The sequence below is a fragment of the Pteropus alecto genome, unplaced genomic scaffold (genome assembly GCF_000325575.1).
Source record: "Pteropus alecto unplaced genomic scaffold, ASM32557v1 scaffold72, whole genome shotgun sequence".
NCBI classification, from domain to species: Eukaryota; Metazoa; Chordata; class Mammalia; order Chiroptera; family Pteropodidae; genus Pteropus; species Pteropus alecto.
In genome coordinates, this window is record NW_006436811.1 from 338079 (window position 1) to 353416 (window position 15338).

Sequence of the window (15338 nt, forward strand, 5' to 3'; positions counted from 1 at the left end):
GATGCGGCAGAGGGAGAAACAAGACATATAGACACCGTACAATATAAAATTCAGGAAATATAGTTCTCCCATCCTGCCTGTATTTTAACCTAAACTGGTTAACCTATCCTCCTCATTCCCCTTGTTCCTTGTTCTGCTCTACTTTAAATAGGTTCAATGGACCATTCCATTCAAATTCAAATTACTGGTCTATGATTCTCTCTGTTCCATGACTTCTAAATTAGCCTGACTGATAGTGTACAGATCAGGAAATGTATGTATGTGCATACACACACACATATACACATGCATATATATATACACACACACACACACACATATATGCACACATTGATCTGCAAATATATTTTGTATATGTTTATATGTTATAATAAAAACATTAGTGTGTATATATAGATATATAAAACAATATAAGAGATGATATTTTTAGAAAAATGTATTTTGTGATTAAATCAAGATGTGGTATTTTTATCACATTATTCTGTTGAAAATTAGAGTTGAAATTTTTATCTTCAAACCAGTAAAATTTGATGCACAGCTCAATACTACATTCATGTGTATTTTTTATCGTACTTATTTTTTTAAGTAACAAGACAGGTCTACGTTAATATAATACATATGTACAAAATTCTGTAAAGTGTTATAGATATTTAATATAATACCATAATACATTATTTATTATATTATTATTATCCAGCCCCTTCACTTTATTCAGAAGTGGAGGATAAGCATGGCTCCTTAGATAACAGTGTTATCGAATAATATTGAATTTGACCTCATTTGTGTGCCGCAACATGTCTGAAGCAACCATATCATGTGTGGCATTGTATTCTTCCCAGATTATTTGGCAGCTTTGTAAACAGACATAATCAAACTTCATTTTCACAAGTGAACATCTTCTCAGATTTATACAAAAAAAAAGGATAGACCAACGTTTAAAAGGTCAGAGTAGCTGAGTACAAATTACAAAGGAGCTTCAAACAATAATCTTGATCAATTACTAAGCGTTGAACAACAAATTTTTTAACAAATATATTTAAGCAAACATAACAAATATGATGAAACCTTTTTAACATTGAAGAACAGAATCAAAATTATATAAAATTAAAATCATAGTTTGATCACCATATAATTCATCAGATAATTTGATGCAACTGTGTTATAAAATGGTTTGTTTTATTTTAAAGCACTTATGAGCTCTTTTGCAAAATATTCTATTATTTTCCTACATACTCTGCATTATACCCAATAGGTCTATAAAATGTCTTTATCCAGTAGGGATAGATACCATAAAACTAGCTGAATAATTGAACGTTTCATTTCACTTCGGCACTAACTAGCTTATAAAGATCGCTTAGGGAATGCAATTTTTGTCCAATACCAAATTTCTTTTCTGAAATTTTAATGCCTCTTTTGTGAATGATTATTTTAAATCCTACTTAAAGCTATTAGATTTCTCTGATGAATATTTTAGAAATATGTCTCATGGTACTCTTAAAATAAAAAAAAATAGTAATAATAGAGAAAAATCTCTCTTATGTCAAGAAAGTGAATCGTTAATTTATTCAAAGTCATTTTAATAAAGGCATATCTCGTGTACACTTCTAGATATCGATCCACAAAAACATAAAGCATTTTATATGCCAATGACCAACCAACTTGTAAAATGTGGAATAAACATTAGAGATACATTTAAAAGCTACAAAAAATTATTTTATATAAAACATCAAATCATTATTGTATATTGTTTATATCTATTTTATTTTTTTAAGTAAATATATTAATTAATTTTTGACACGTGAAGCTTTAAGCCATGAAGGAGGAAAAAAAACATAAATGATGACTAAATTTTATTTACATTTAACTGATTTGCTGTATCATTTTGCTGGGGCTGCCATAACAAAGGACCACAGACTGGCTTAAACAACAGAAACTTATTTTCTCACAATTGGAGACTAGAAATCTGGTGTTGGCAGGACTGGTAGATGCCCTTGCATTATATTTATGTATGTGTCTTCTCCCTGTGTCTTCACATGGTCATCTCTTTGCCTATGTCCGTGCATAAATTTCTCTTCTTCTAAGGACACTAGTCATTCTAGATTTAAAGTCATCCTAAACAATCTCTTTTCAACTTAATTACCTGTTTAGAGATTCTGTCTTTAAATATACTCACATTTTGAGGTACCATGAGTTAGGACTTCAGCATATGAATTTTGTGGAGACACATAATAGTTACCAATAAAATTAACAAATTTGCATTAAAACATTGTTACTATAAATTCAATTTATTCTTTGAGCTGGAGAAGCATGTATCTCTGAGTGTCTGCCTGGTACTCTATGAACAAAATTGCCAAGAGAGTTTTTTATTCAAACCACCAAGAAGCAAAGATGTACCTTTTTATTAGTCTTTTGAGTTCTCCAAAAAAAATAGAACAAATATGATTGATAAAAAAACACACACACATACACACATATATATAGGATATATAGGATATATATATATATATATATATATCAGAAGGAACTGACTCACATAATTATTGATCGTGAGATACCCCAAGATCTGTAAGTGATGACTCAGGAGAACCAGTTGGAATAGTTCTAGTCCTGGTGTGAGTCCAAAGGCAAGACTAATGACCCAGATATAAAAGAGGCAGAGAGAGAAAATTCTTCCTTACCCAGCCCTTTTTTAATTCACATCTGCACAGACTGGATGTGGCCCACCCACATTTGGAAGGGCAAACTGCTTTATTCAGTCTACCAATTAAAATGTTAATCTCAAACAGAAACACCCTCACAGACATACTCACAATAATGTTATCCAAATATGTAGGCTCAGTCAAGTTCACACATAAAATTAACCAACACATCTCTTAACTCATATACTCCTATCTCCTAACACAATGACAGATAGATTTTGAGTTCTAAAAGTTTTACAGTTGAAGGCTGCCTTGCAGGAAAATAAAGCACCAAAATTAACAGTAATTTAGAATGAGAAAACAAATCACATTGAATAGAAAATTTAAAAATAACAAATGTCAGCGATAACCATGAAGGGGGACCAGTTCCATTTCTTCCTAGCTAGAGCCTTCAGGAGAAAGCAAACAATGTCAATCTAGATCCAGAAAATATCACATACATAAACATAACACAAAGACATAAGAAAAATTATAAATAAACTTAATTATACTTGCCATTGGCAGTGAAAACAGAGATATTGGATATGAGATATATATATATATTATAAAATATAATATCTCATGTATATATCATATATTAGATATAAGATACAGATATCTATATTCATCTATATTTATCAATTATATATCTACATATCTATATCTATCTATCTACCCATCTATTATCTATCTATCTATCATCTATTTATTTATTTAAAAGAAATTGTCCTTCTAGGAAAGTGCTTTCAATGATGCCACCAATTTTAATAGGAACCCAAATAAACTCTGTAACTTGACATGGCATGATGTAAGAATTAGGCTTTACTAGAGAAATGAAAAACTCACAAGGCTAGTCTTTAGGACAAAACATCTATGAACAGGCGTGCCAATACCAGAAGATGTGTAACACTTGAAATGGATTTCTTTTTACGAAGTTACCACTTCCCACTATGGGTCTCCTGTCGGAAATGTGTACTTTGTATTTAGAATCTCTTTGAAGTCTCTTTTGCTCCCATACAACCAAATGGTCAGAATAGAGTTGGTTTTGCAGTAGGTGAAACTGTCAACACGCCCTGTAGTCAGGGGTACTTGTCTTCTAGGATGCTTTTTCACGTTAGTTCACTGCTAGTCCACAATCGCTGACCTCCGTCATTTGTCCAGATGATTTCTAGGCTTTCTAATCATGACAGATCTTGGACTCTTGAGTAATCTTTCAATCTTAAAAAGACTCTAGCTTCCAAAGAGACAATGCAGTCACTTATTATCTTCTTTGAAGAGAATCATAAGTCCCTTCTAGGCCTATGATGATCATTCAGCACAGTAGTTATTCTATTATTAGCTTTTCCAGTGTTTTGTCCTCCTTCTAAATGGACTGACTTCTAAACCCAGAGATGCCTAGTAGATTCTGACTGTTGGACTCCTATTGATTGTCACTCCCACAATGCTATCCCAACTCTGAAAGTAGCACATTGATTCTTTTGGCTTTTTCCAAAAGGCCCTGGCCTTGAAACAGCGGGATTCATCCTTTCCTGGTCATCACTGTCAGGCCAGGATCTTCTTTAAAAGGCTACCATCAACAATATAAGTAATCAGGATGAGTTTCTCGGTGTATGAAAAATAAAATAGTTTAAATATAATAATAAAACACGATAAAATGACATTAATTCAGCTGGTAAAAATGAAAACAAAATTGAGAACTTACCTTAATGAAATATTTAGTCAACATGTTTATGTCGCTCCTTTACAGCCTGAGTTATATTTCTTATACTATTTCTTATACCCTCTGAGTTTTATGTAAAATTCAATAATTTTTCAAGTTTCTGAATTTGCTATAACATTATTAATGTGGCAGCAATACTCATGGCATGTAGAGCTTCACAAAAGTTCTTACATAATTTACTAAATATAATTTTCCTGACATAGTTTAGAAAAAAATTCTCTTCACTTCTATAGATGACTCATGAATACTTAAACTACTTGCTAGCTAGTATTTAAAATACTAGCACTAACACAAATAATTGAAAAGCATAAACAAATTTTATTTTAGCCAAGAGGTCATACTTATTCTTGCACAGGAAAGATCATGATTTATTTTTATTGTATTGCATACAATAGAAAGCTTGTTAATAAGTATTTTAAAAGAACGAATATCAAGAAGCTAGAAGCAGAAAAAAAATGTGAATCACATATGTCTAAAATTAAATAAGCAGTCTTTGTAAAAGCAATACTTAGCATGTTAAACCAACAAAGCAGTTTTATAGATGAAATCATGTATTTTTACAGCAAAATATCATTTCTGTGGAAAATATGAAAGTTAATGTATTATTTTTATTATTTATCTGAGACAGACTTGTTTATAAAATAGAATAATACACATATTTTATCATCTGAGGTGTTTGTTAAAAGTTTTTTAAATTGCCAAAACTATAATTACTTTTGGACAAAATTACTTCTTGTGATTTTTGATGATTTTTAATAGAATCATCTCACCTACAAGAGACTCACTTCAGATCAAAACACACACAGACTGAAAGCAAAGTGATAGAAAAAAATAATTCATGAGAATAAAATTTTTAAAAAGCTGCAGTATAAATACTTATACCAGACACAAGACACTTTAAAATAAAAGTCATAACAAGAGACAAAGAGGGACCCAATAATTCTGCTTTTGGGAATTTATCTGAAGAAACCCAAAACACTACTTTGAAGGGACATGTGAATCCATATATTCATTGCAACATTATTTACAATAGCCACGATATAAAGACAACTTGAGTGCCCATCAATGGATAAATGGATAAAGAAGAGGTGGTACATATATACAATGGAATATTATTCAGTTGTAAAAAATAATGAAATCTTGCCATCTGCAACAACATGGATGGACCTAAAGGATATTGTGCTGAGTGGAGTAAAAAGACAAATGCCACATGATTTCACTTATATGTGGAATCTAAAGAACAAAGGTAACAAACAAACAAAATAGAAACAAATTCATAGATACAGAGAACATTTTGATGGCCACCAGATGGAAGGGGATCAGGGAGAGTGAAAAAGAAGAAGAGATTAAGTAGTTACAAAATAGTTATGGGGATATAAAGTATAGCATAAAGAATATAGTCAATAACATTATAATAACCATATGTGGTGTCAGATGGGTACTAGATTTATTGGAGTGATCACTTCATAAGTTATATAAATGTATAAACATTATATTTTACACCCCAAACTAATATATTTTGGAGAGAGTGAAAAATAAGAAGAAATTAAGTAGTTACGAAATAGTTATGGGGATATAAAGTATAGCATAAAGAATATAGTCAATAACATTATAATAACCATATGTGGTGTCAGATGGGTACTAGATTTATTGGAGTGATCACTTCATAAGTTATATAAATGTATAAACATTATATTTTACACCCCAAACTAATATATTTTTTGTCAACTGTAATTGAAAAATAAAAAACATATATATTTTAAAAATAGAATGCTTTCTTTTTTGTTTTTAAGCAGTAGAAAAAATACAAAATTTTAAACCAGCTTTCATTGCAGATATTTGACCTAATTCATTTCAGTATATCTCATGAACTAATTCATCTTTATTAATTAAAATCCAAGTCTTTCACTCAGTTGAAATGCATTTTTCATATATTTTTATGTAAAGATCTACAACTCTGTGTGTGATTGTAATTTATTATATCAGAAATGACAAAGAAGTCATTTTAGATAAGTTTATGTTAAATCAGAGTGATCGATAACTGGAATGGATCAAACACAGAAACTTGGAAATATGCCATGCAAGAATGGAAAAATTAAAAGAATCTTAAAGATGTTGTTTCAGATTAAAGAAAGCCTATATTATCGAATAAGTGCTAAGAAATAGATTCAAATCTACATTTATTTAGGACCAGTTGTATTTAATGCATTATGTTGAATGAATTTGCATTGTTTATTTATTTAATATTCACAACAACATAGTGAAATATTAAGTGAATCTGTATTGTGGTGTAAATTAGGAGAGGTCTGAGGATTCATGGCTTCACCTTACTCATATTTTTATCTGTACTTACTTTTCTATCCGTCCTCGTGATTTTACAAATCATCCATTTTCATTTAAATAATTCCCTCTTTGCCTAAAATATCAAAGTTTGAATCATTTGCTGTTAAATAAATTCTTATTGATAAACACTCAGTAACCAAGCTGATTTTGCTCATATAATCTTTCTTGCATCATCTTGTCATTATCATGTCAACATCAACCTTTTTATGCATTAATTGTTGGCTATTCGCAGTGACTTGCTAACTGGTTTCCATTCTAATCGGTACTTAATTTACAGTCATTTGTCACACTATGATAGAGCAAACTGGTATATCCCTTTGAGCCCCATGCTCAGAAGACTACGATATTTATCCATTGCTTACCAAAAACAAGAAGAAAATATAAGACGAATACTAACATTTATTATCTATTATTATCTCCATTTCTTTATTAGATTTTATTCTATGCAGAATATATTTTAACACTATCATCTCTAAAATTTCTCACGTGATTCCTTTTCTAAATGACTTTCAGTACAGAATTAAAAAATTCATACCATTTCTCAGTGCCTCACTTAAGTAATATGTATTTAATAACTTTTTTTGATTATCTCATTCACGAAAAAATATTTAAGTTAATTATTTTATGCCATGGCTATTCATATTTTGAGCCATGAATCAGAGTCAGGCCATACTCTGCTGTTTACCAATCTGTAACGAGTAAGCATCAACAAAGACAATATTTAGAAACTTTTATAGGAAATTAATGTTTTCATTACATCCAAGTATGCAATCAGTAGGTTTTCTCATTGACAAGATGATATTACATGTGATGTGAGCTGAGTTCTTGTCAGTGCACAGGGCTATCTTATACCATGCGACATTTGATGTTAGATTGTCTACATTTAATTAACATTATAATATGATAAGATGTAAACAATTTGTTTTTTAACTTTATTTTTTATAATTATTTTATTTTAATCATTACTATTTTAAGTCTATATTTTAACATTATTAGCTAAATTATGAAAGCAAACATTGTATTATTTGTTTTTAACCCAAATTTGCTGATAGTAAAAAAGTTTCTCTGGATTTTTTGTCAAGAAAAGACATAGTTCTCACGATTGTCTTAGAAGAACAATGGAAATGATTCTAAAGAAATAAAGACCAAAGTAGTTTATAGTTTTAATTGGACGTATTATTCCTCATATGACTACTTTTGTTTTTATAGCCATAATCGATAGTGAAATACTGAAATTATGTTATTTGCAAGATGTACTGGCTAATTGTGCATTAAAATCATAAAATCTGAAGCAGTATTTATACTCAGAATATATATATAGATGTAAAGCTAAAGGAATTACTTGGAAGAATGCTGATTAAAAATCTGTCAAAAGCAGTTCTTTACTCTTTAACATGTAATTATTAATGCTTTATAGTTTTCTTATAAAGCAATATTTTGTTTGCTAAGACTGAGTATGTATATGATTGCTGAGACATTAGTAAAGATGATATCAAAGAGATATTCCTGGAAATGTTAGTTGATAACTCTGAGGCAGAGAGGGTAATTCAAGTCTTACTTTCCAATGACACCATAGTTCAATCTATTCAAGAGCTGTCTAAAAATATGAAAGATCAACACAAAGGACAAACAAAATTAAGAAAGTACTTTTAATTTGTTGGTTGATAATGACATAGGAATTGCCAATTTAGTAATCACGTGATTTAAGTATGATTTTTAGTAAGAAAAAAATTTCCCCCAAAATTTAGTTCCAACAAACACAACTATCTCTGACTTATACAATGAAAGCTTACCTTATCAACAAATATTTGGAGTGTAAATTCTGCATTATGAAAATATTCTGAAGATGCAGCTGCAATGATAGGAAAATATTCAGAGTATTTACCAGTTGAAGATACTTGCAGAAAATCAATACATTTCTTTCTTTATCAAGAAAGTCATGATGAAAACAAAACAAAACATCGGCTGACTTCAAACAGAGTAAATAGTAAACTGCCAAACAAATACCACTTTAGATTTGAGATTCTTCTCTTTATGAAATGAATAACTAGCATCTGACGTTTAGGTACAATGGTTATCAAGGAGACATTTTCTGTAATGAACTTTCTGCATAATAAGAAACCAGTTTGGTCCCAACTTTTAGAGCTGTGAATTGCCCTACTAGACTTGCTTATTCGTCTCATGCATTCAATAATTTTAATGAGCTTCTAACCTCCATTCATGGGAGAAATGTAACATGATTTTCAAAGGCAGATAAGAACAAAAGGCAAAAATGAAAATTAGAAATTTGTAAGAACAGAGTTTATTCTTGTTTCTAAGACATTATTAAAAGATATCCTACAATTTGACCATAATAATCAAAGAAGTAAATGACCCCTAAACACTATATATAATATAATATTTTGAATTTATTTTAATTTCAAAATAAGAACACCAACATATTGGAAATTTAGGACCTAGAATCAATTTATTTCATTGAAAGAAGATTTAAATTTAACTCCAATTTTTTTGGATAAAATGTATGACTACTTTTAAAAATTTGAAAATTTCAAAAATGTCATACTTTTCATTTTAGATAAAAGTTAAAATTGAGTATGCTACACTTGTTGAAGTTGCTTTTAGATCTTATCTTTCCTTCATTTCTCACTCCCTGGCCATCTTAGTGGCTGCTCTTGGTTGAGGGCCCACCTGCACCTAAGGCAGGAAGATGATGGCCGCAAAGATGAAAAAGTCACTGGAGTCTATCAACTCTAGGCTCCAATTTGTTATGAAAAGTGCAAAGTACATGCTGGGATATAAGCAAAGCTAAACTAGTCATCCTCACCAGCAACTGCCCAGCCTGGAGGAAATTTGAAATAGAGTACTACACCATGTTGGCCAAGATCGGTGTCCATCACTACAGTGGCAATAATGTAGAATTGAGCACTGCTTGTGGTAAATACTGTAGAGTATGCACACTGGCTATCATTGATCCAGGTGATTCTGATAGCATTAGAAGCATGCCAGAACAGACTGGTTAAAAGTAAATCATGCAAAATTTTTCTTTAATAAAATTGGCCAGAGCTAGTTTTAAAAAATGAAACACACACACACATGCACACACACATGCACACACACGCACACGCAACACGCACACATACACAAAACACACACACACAAACACACAAACTCTTATCTTTCAATCCCATTGGTATGATTGTGGTTAAAACAAATCATCAAGTCAGTTTAGGTATGATATAGGTTTATTGTGTTGTTGTTTTTCTCTTGTTAGGTTTGTTTAATATTCATTGAGATGTAATTTTATGTTTGTTGAGTCCAATAATAAAAAGAAACAGTACTTTGATTTTGCATGTTTACTCTAATTTCACTTTTCTTATTTTTATTTTTATAAAAGTATCAGTCCAGGATTGGGGAGAAAAAGTCTCCAGAGACGAACTATCATTACCTGTCTGTAGTATGGTCTGTAGTATGTGTATATATATGTATGTACATATGTACATACATATATATGTATGTATGTCTACTCCTTCACTACACGAGAGCCATTTTCACATACTGCGATCTTGCAACATTGCATCCTGCATGTTCCATGCTTTTGGAAACAAACAAGTGAATAAATTTCCAGAAACTTATGGTAAGCAATTAATACCCCAAATTGATTTCATGTGGTGTTCTTGAGCTCTAGCTACTCGAGGTAGCAGGAAAGAATCATAAATTTGTGAAGTAGCCAGGATGAAGGATAATCGAGAGTTCATAGGCAATTGGATAAATGAATGTGCTTGACATTTAAATTTAGTCAAATTTTGGCTTTTTAAATACCATTTTAGCCAAACAAAATATGGCTTCAAACTCAATCCTGCTGATTGCCTTTTTAGTACTTTTATTTAGACCAAAGAGTTGTTTATAAGTAAATATTTGTAGACAAAAATCGTTTAGTAAAAATAACATCCTTATATTCCAAAAATCTGCTTTAACTATTGCATCTCATCTGTGATTTTGGTATCATCTATATTCTTACCTACCCCATCTACCTACCCTACCCACCTACTTACCTACATATCTATCTCTGAACACATTTATATATCCTAATTCTACATCTGTAACTACAGTCTCTTCAGTAGTAGTTCTGCATTTTCAATTCTCTACAAGAATGTCCACCTGGAATCCAGTCTGCATCTCAAACATCATCACAGACTAACACAAAACTCATCATCTTTTTCCATAAATCAGTTCCTGAACACAAATTTCACATTTTTATTAGTAATCTTTTACTCACTCAGATCTCCAAACTTGTAGTCATCTCTGGCTTTTATTACTATGTTTTCATATACCCTATTGGCAATACCACAACATACCCAGCACAGCAGTGCTTTCTTACTTTATGATCTGCTTGCAAAATTTCTGACTTCAGTATCCTTCAGCCATATTAATATGTGCAAATCATAATATTTTAGAGCCCAGCTAAAGTATCATAATTTGCTTGTCTTCCCTAATTCTCTCAGCATGAAGGAGTCTCTCCCTCCACTTTACTATTTTAATACTTCATTCTAAACATCTTTTGATGTTTATTGCTTTGAAAACAATTTTACTGCATACTGTCATTTTCTTTCTGGAGACAGAAGCTGTCATTTATATTTCTCTGTATATGTCATAACATCATAAAAAAATTTCTCACTGGTATGTGGTAAAATTAAAGTTTGTTGAATGAAATTTGAGCAAAGATTTCTTAAATTATATTTACTCATCCTTTTAATCTCATACAAAGATAAATACTGTAGGAGGAGGGGAAAGTAAACATTTGAACACTTTTTGGCTTAAACCACTAAAGTAAATAAACATAAAGGATTATATTTCTACTGAAAATGCTGATGCTTATATTGTGAACAGTAAATGCTTTACTTTCTACAAAATATGATATATTATTAAATCATGGGGGAAGTTCATCAGGTAGGGAGTTGTAATGAAAAAAAAAGCAATCACTGCAGAGCAAGAAATAAATTATTGAAATCTGAGAACTAAATAAAAATGTATTAATTATCAGAAAGGAGGACTTGCCTACAATGGCTTTAATCTACACAATCCTGAAAGTTTTCTACTCTAGTTCAAGTAAAACTCTTATGTTGGTGTTATTTATTTGTTTTTAAACAGAACAACTAATTAGGAAGAAAGGCAGTTAATAATAATTTCAATTCATTGAAAAATAATCATAAACTTCAATAAAAACTTTATAATGTAAATTGTAAATGTACCATGTATTTTAAAAAGTTTATAGACTCTTGGTATTAGAAAGATTGAAGTCACATTATCATGCCATATGCAGAGAAATGTATCACCTAAAAAAGGTGAAAACCAGTTTAAATGTTTATATTATTTCTGAGTTAAATGTTGGTTGATTGATCAATCATTGGTTGATTAATTCAATGGACCTTTATGTGAAACTATTACACTCTCCACAGTAAAATCATGCATATTACATAATCCATTCCCTCAAGGAGTGTACTCTGGTGGAGGAGACAGATATATAAACAACAGTTTAAAGTCAGAAAAATTTTTTTAAAAAGTTTACATGCTCTAAGAACATAGAAGGAGAAAAATATCAGAATGAGAGAACAAAAATATAAAGAAAAAAATTTTACAGAAAAGCTATTTGAATTAGCTCTTGAAAGATGGATTAGTACCAATGCGTTCTGTTTGTCTATTGCTTGCAATGAATCACTCAATACTAAGTGGATTAAAATAATTATCATTCTATTGTATTTCACGTTTCTGGAGATTACTTATTTCAGCTAGGCAGTATTCTCTATGAGTCAATCAGTTCATATCTAGGTGATTGATCCAGGTGATTCTGATAGCATTAGAAGCATGCCAGAATCTAGATGGTGATTGGGGCTGGATTTATACTGAATTCTCCTTTATTCATATCAATATTAGTTAATGCTGTAGACTGCCTGAAACCATAGCTGGGCTTTCAGTCCAAAAACAAAAGAAAGAAACAAACAAATAACTCTATGAGGCCCTTTCATGTTGTATGGCTTTCATCCTGTTATGACGACTTGGTTCAAGTGTTGGCATCTCCAGAGAACAAGGCAGAAATCTATAGTATTCGTAAGACCTGGCCTCACATGTCACTTAGGCCCACTCCGGCTATTCTGTAAGTTAGATCAGTTACAAAGCACTGCCTTTTTAGAGGGTAGGGCTTTGTAAGAAGAACACGTGGAATAGAACATATTGTGTCAGACATGTTTGGGAAATACAATTTTCCACACAGTGTTACATTTTAAATGCACGAATGAACAAAAGAAAAGGAAACAGGACATTTTTCTTAGCAGCATTAGAAAACATTGTGGTTATTTCCCCACAATTCATTACATCTTTCCTCTATTAGCTGCCATTATGGTTCCAAGAGCAAAATATAGCATAGCCGAGCAGAGGCCATCAAAAAATCCCATTTCCCTGGCCAAAGTGATTGCTTTAGGGTTGGGCACATGACTCAATTTGTAAAATTGGGAGGAAGTTAAAGACATTTATTTTTTCACGATTAAAAACGTACTTTTTTCTTCTCAAATATGCATGAAAGTTTGTATAGTCTAACACCTATTTCATGCCATGTTAAGTTTATGAATAAAACATGTATTAAAATAAATGTGTTACTATGAGAGGCAGAAAAGACAGATGAGATTATGCCTTTGCTACATTATTTAGTCATGGGAATGAGTAAACCCTGAAGTCTACCCTTCCTTCCAAGTATGTGAGTTAACAATTTTCATATTATTTCAGTCGGTATGAACAGAGTTTTCTAGAAACCTAAATACACCACAGTAAATGACTTAGACTTTGGGCTGCAGGCAAAATGGTATAATTAATTAATTTGTAGTAGAGAGAGAATTGATCTAATATTTGCTCTAGAAAAATCCACTTAGAAGCGGTATGATACATAAATTGGAAAGAGACAAAAATGCAGACCAGTTATGAATGGCTATAGTGGTTCAAGCAGGTAAAAATGAAGTAATGTACATGTTAGGAGGATTGCGATGGAGAAAACATGTTAAACAGGAGAGACAATAGGAGGTATATTTAATTTTAAAAATCTTAGGATTCTGTTGAAAGTGACTGGCTAGATAGTGGTATAATTCAAAGAGATACAGCACATTAAAAAAAGCTGGATTCAGGGCAAGAATATGCTTCTAAACAAGTACTTGTATGCAAAGAAGAATTTTTTTCCAGATCTCTGATTATACTTTTCTTTTGTTTATTTAAAAGAGTTTCTTTGAATAGTGATCCTGCTGTGGTCTTATGAATACAAAGAATCTGACTTAAGGATATAACTGTAGGAAAAATAAGACACAGACCTTGTCTTTGAAGTGACCTTAGAAAGTTTTGTTTTTTTTTAATTTTAACAACAGATGTATCCATTTTATTTTGTGTTTCAATATATTTTATAAAAATAATAGTGGAATTTAGGGTAGAATAGTTTCTGTTATTTCTTCTCACACTTTTATCTTTATCTCACTACTTCTGTATCATCTAATAGTCATTTTTATTGAGAACTTAAGGGAACTAAAGTAGGCAAAATAATTAATACATCTTCCATGCTCCTTCTTAGATATGGGTATTATTTAGTTAGTGTTCTCCAACCAAAATATTTATAGATATAAATAAATTTACTGAAAGCTTACAATTGCTGAGGAGAGGCCAGGGGTCTCAAGCAATTCTTTCCTAGGGCAGGCACCAAGGAAGATTATGTAGCCCTCCCAGGTGTTTAAACAATTTCCTGACTGGTAAACTGTAATCCTGGATAAAGTGTGCCAAGAGATTAGCAGCACGGATTTGCTGTTATTGCTGTTGTTATTTTCTCTGCTAGGTAGGAACTAAATATCATCTTCCCAGGTGACAAATAGGTCCCAGCCAGGCAATGCACACTAAGGCTCTTAGATGTACCTTCCCAATTTTACGGACATATTTGACACAAGTTAAAATATTGTGAAAGTTTTAATAACCTTATCTACCTGAATAAAATGAATTAAGAGTCTCTGCTCTGATTATATTGTGGCTGCATCTCTTCTTCCTCAAGTAATTTCTAAAAAAAAAATTCTCCTAAAGTGTCATCTGAGATTTAATCTAGTCTTGGAATACAGAGATTATTATTTTTCCTCCCAACTAATGTGAGGACACTAGACCAAAAAAAAAAAAAAAAAGAAAGAAAAGAAAAGTTTTATAACCACCAACAAGGTTTAGATATGCTATTTAGATATTTCAAGATTAATTTAAGAATCATCACACAGTAGTATAATTTAGATGCAGTGGTAGGTATAGAAAGAAACTTCAAATTCACCTTTTTCTTCTTGAAATATTGAGAGGGAAGTATGACTAAGTAAGAAACTGATATCCTGTTCCTCGATATTTCTAGATGTTATCGTTTTAATTAATTTCATATTAGGTATCTTCAAGGAACAATATTCTGTTATTTTTTTATAGATCTATTTTAACAAACCACAATTCTTTTGACTTTAGTTTTTCTCTGTTCATTTTCCCCTTCTTCAATCAAGGAAATCTGTAAGACCAATTGTGTTCTTTTTCAATTATTCTCTCTTAAAGAG

At 31.1% G+C, this 15338-nt stretch overlaps 1 pseudogene; it reads left to right on the forward strand.

Moving 5' to 3' along the window:
- The first annotated feature begins 9448 nt into the window (after positions 1–9448).
- LOC102895754 lies at positions 9449–9789 on the forward strand (annotated as a pseudogene).
- Positions 9790–15338: the final 5549 nt, after the last annotated feature.